The sequence below is a fragment of the Erinaceus europaeus genome, chromosome 11 (genome assembly GCF_950295315.1).
Source record: "Erinaceus europaeus chromosome 11, mEriEur2.1, whole genome shotgun sequence".
NCBI lineage: Eukaryota > Metazoa > Chordata > Mammalia > Eulipotyphla > Erinaceidae > Erinaceus > Erinaceus europaeus.
In genome coordinates, this window is record NC_080172.1 from 81,135,672 (window position 1) to 81,139,806 (window position 4,135).

Genomic DNA, 4,135 nt, shown 5'->3' on the forward strand with positions numbered 1-4,135 from the left:
AAAGCTTTTTAGTCTGATGTAGTCCCATTTATTTAGTCTTGCTTAATTAAGTCTCTGAATACACCTTTAAGGTCCCAAAGTGTTTCCACTGATGCTGTCTTTTGTGTATTTTAAAGTTTCAGGACTAATAGCCGTACTCTCCCCTCATTTTAAACATAATTTGAAGCAAACAGCTTTTCATTTAAAGGATAATACATGAACTCATTTTCCTACTAATATTGGACTAGACAAGTCATAGGATCTTAATAATCTTTCAGAAAGCTGATGTGCTGAGAAAAAGGTCAGAAGATCACTATCTTACTCTGATGTAGCGTGTAGTATAGGAGGAAGACACAATTTTTTATTTAATTTTTTATTATCTTTATTTATTTTATTGGATAGAAACAGCCAGAAATTGAGAGGGAGGGTGAGAAAGAGAGAGAGACAGAGAGAAAGAGGGAGAGGGAGAGGGAGAGGGAGAGGGAGAGGGAGAGGGAGAGGGAGAGGGAGAGGGAGAGGGAGAGAGACACATTCAGTATTGCTTCACTACTTGTGAAACTACCCCATGCAGGTGGGAACTGGTGGCCTGAACCCAGTTCCTTGCACTTTACAACATGTGCATTCAACCAGGTGTGCCACCACCTGGCCCCAAGAGACATAAACTTTATAACTAAATATATCTAAATTTTAAACTTGACAACTGATTTTAGAAAACTAAGTTAATTTTCTGATGCCTGTTTGACCACATGCAAAAATGTGAATGACATATAGTATAAAGATTGAAAATTGTATGTGTTTATGTTGGTTAGTTCAGATTTTGATTCATTAAATGCCCAACAGGTACTTGTTTTAGAATTATTTTTGTCACTTTTAAGCATGTCTGTCTATCCATCCATGCAGCTAGAAAAATATTAATTATATGATTGTAATTAATGTAATATTAATGGTGAGTCTTTGTTGCACATATCCTAATATTAATTTTCCCATAGATGGTCCATTGAAATTAAGCACTTCATTTTTCTTCCTGAAAGGAAAATATAGCATAAGCTTTTTAAAGCTATGTAAAAGCCTTAAAACCTTCACTTAATGACTTGAGTTTTTGAGACATGGTAACAATGATAAAAAACGTACATACATTCCAGGTAGCATGCACTTATAATTGAATTTTTCAAACTTGCAATTTCTTTAAGTTTCTATCTTGTGTTGCTGCACTAACAATATTTTACATACTATCGTTTGTCTATATAATATGTCCTTATTTATTTATTGACAACTGAGAGAAGAAAATATAGTTTGCCAATTTGAGGGAATTAGCACTTAGGTAAATAGAAATCAAACAAAACAAACAAAAAAATCCCCTCAAAACCCACAGTGGAAACAAGATTATTAAAGTGCAAATGTACTGTGATTATTTATTTTGACCAACATATGAGTTTAATTATTTATGATAATAGTACACTTACAAATGTACTCTAGACTATTTTGTAGAGTAATGAACTTTTAGTGATATTAGCAGACGGTGTATTACTCTGCTAGCCTATCCTTTGAGAAGCTAGATATAATATCTAATTTTTAAGTGATAATTGTGTTTGATCCTTAGTAAGCTTTGAGTGTATGCTAGTTTTCCGTTTTCTATCTCAATTACTCTGTTTTCACTTTATGCTTCCATATTTGTATGTGTGAATTATGCATAACTAAGTGAAATTGATCTTAAGATATACAGATATTTGTAATAAAAGTTCATGGATTCATGTTCTTAACTCATAGATGTTTCTCACTGCGAGTAGTATAGTTTATTGTTTCTATGACTATTCTGTCCTGGTGGAGAAAAAGGAGTGGAGAAATTATGATGCTTCTTTCTCATCGGTTCTATTGAGTACCCTCTCCTTGAATAAAGTGCTGGCTACATTTGCACGTGCTCATTAAGTAATGTTCAAAATACCTTTAGGTACAAATAACCTCTTTGTGTGAAGGTAATAATTTGTAATCATCATGGAAATCATCATTAGGAAATGTTTACTGCTGCTACTGCTGCTTGTGTTCTATTACTTATAAACAGATGCTCTATTGAGACTCATGGTTTTTGCATCTTCTCCCTAATGAAGTTCCTCCTTCACATGCCTCATTTGTGTCCTTTACTCTTACCATCACCAGTCAGTCTACCCATGTGGATTCTACTTCGGAGATCTGGGGGTTTTATTATTCAGCTTTCTATAACTATGATAGGAGAAACTTGCAGTCTCCAAAAATTTATTGAACGATAAACGGAAGCAGGTTAACAGAAGTCATGTGGCTGACCTTTATCTACCACTGGGAGATAATACTGTAAATAAAAATAAATTATATATATATATATATATATATATATATATATGAAAGCATTTTAGTGTGTAACTTTATTGAGGCATTCCATGATTTACTGTTCAATGTAGGAAGGCTTATCATGTAACTTAGCTGTGGGATTCCCTGATTTGCTGTGAAGCACTGTAGGCCTTTATCATGTAACTATTATGAAAGCCTTGGCAAGGACATGGTTAGGGTTTTGCAGAGCCCATTAAGAATGACTGACATGCTTTTATCAAATGGACCAAAGCAGATTCTGTCTAGAAAACACAATTGCTATTCCCAGCATCTGAAAATTCAGTAATTTAAATTTATTCTTCACACATATCTTAATAGTAACATATATGCCTACTTTCTCTTTTTACTATCATTTTACATATATATATATATTCTATAGTAAATTACTATCTATAACAATTTTCTAAATATATTAAATTGCTGTTATAGTCTGACATTCATTTTGTAGATGTTAAATTATTTTTAAAGAGACATTACAGTGCTCACTTTAGCAGAATAATCTAAAATTGGAACAATACAGAGACAATTAGTGTGGCCTTGGACAAGGATGATATGCAAATTCATGAAGCATTTATGTTTTTAAAAAGAAAAAAATGAAGACAAAAATAAAAAGAGACATTACATATAACTAGAACAGTAGCACATTAAGCCACATAAAATGTAGAAACTTCTCATTTTATGTTAGGCCCAGATTTAAATCCTTCAGAGCTTCCTCTTGCTACTAGAATTAGATCAAAACCCCATAATCTGGGTCATGGGGCCTTATAAATTATGTTACTGTCTCTTATGATGGTAAGGCCACTAGATGGAAAGGAACTATCCTCCAAATATGGACTACATCCCCGAGTACTACAATTTCCGACTTTTGTTATTAATGACACAATAATTAAGAAGGTTTTAAGCAATTTTTGTTAATCGAACACTTGTGTCTTCACTTACTCCTGACTTGATTGTTAATTTCTTTTTTACTTTGATGCTTTTAATTTTTTTATTTATAAATTTTAATTGTTATTTATAAAAATTTTATTTATTTATATTTTATTAAATTATGTTTAATTTATTATTAAAATTTACTTATTTATAAAAAAACATTGACAAAACCATAGGATAAGAGGGTTACAACTTCACACAGTTTCCACCACCAGACCTCTGAATCCCATCCCCTCCCCTGATAGCTTTCCTATTCTTTAACCCTCTGGGAGTATGGACCCAAGATCATTGTGGGATGCAGAAGGTTGAAGGTCTGGCTTCTGTAATTGCTTCCCACTGCACATGGGCGTTGACAGGTCGATCCATACTCCCAGTCTGTCTCTCTCTTTCCCTAATAGGGAAGGGCTCTGGGGAAGCAGAGCTCCAAGGCACATTGGTGGGGTTGTCTGTCCAGGGAAGTCTGGTCGCATCCTGCTAGCATCTGGAACCTGGTGGCTGAAAGAGAATTAACATACAAAGCCAAACAAATTGTTGAACAATCATGGACCTAAAGGCTGGAATAGTGCAAATGAAGAGTTGGGGGGGTCCTTCATTTTGTAGATAACTAGTAGGCATATTTTAGTTATATTTCAAAGGGCCTGTAGCTATACTAGTTTTATTTTATTTTATTTATTTTATTTTTGTTTGTTTCTTTTTTGCCTGAGCCTGAAATCTGATATGCAGGTGAATCCTAATTATTGTCCAGGGAGATGATGTCATGGCGGGGAAAAGGACCAGAAAACTGGATCAGGGAAGAGAGTAGCTCCCTAATATGGGAAAGGACTGCAAAAGTTGAGTAAAGGCAAGAGACTGCCATACTTTAATG

The 4,135-nt window shown here is 34.0% G+C and overlaps 1 non-coding gene across 1 annotated transcript; it reads left to right on the forward strand.

Moving 5' to 3' along the window:
* The first annotated feature begins 2,818 nt into the window (after positions 1-2,818).
* On the forward strand, positions 2,819-2,922 carry LOC132541583 (U6 spliceosomal RNA). Its single transcript, XR_009552722.1, has one exon. It is a non-coding gene; the product is annotated as a U6 spliceosomal RNA (small nuclear RNA).
* Positions 2,923-4,135: the final 1,213 nt, after the last annotated feature.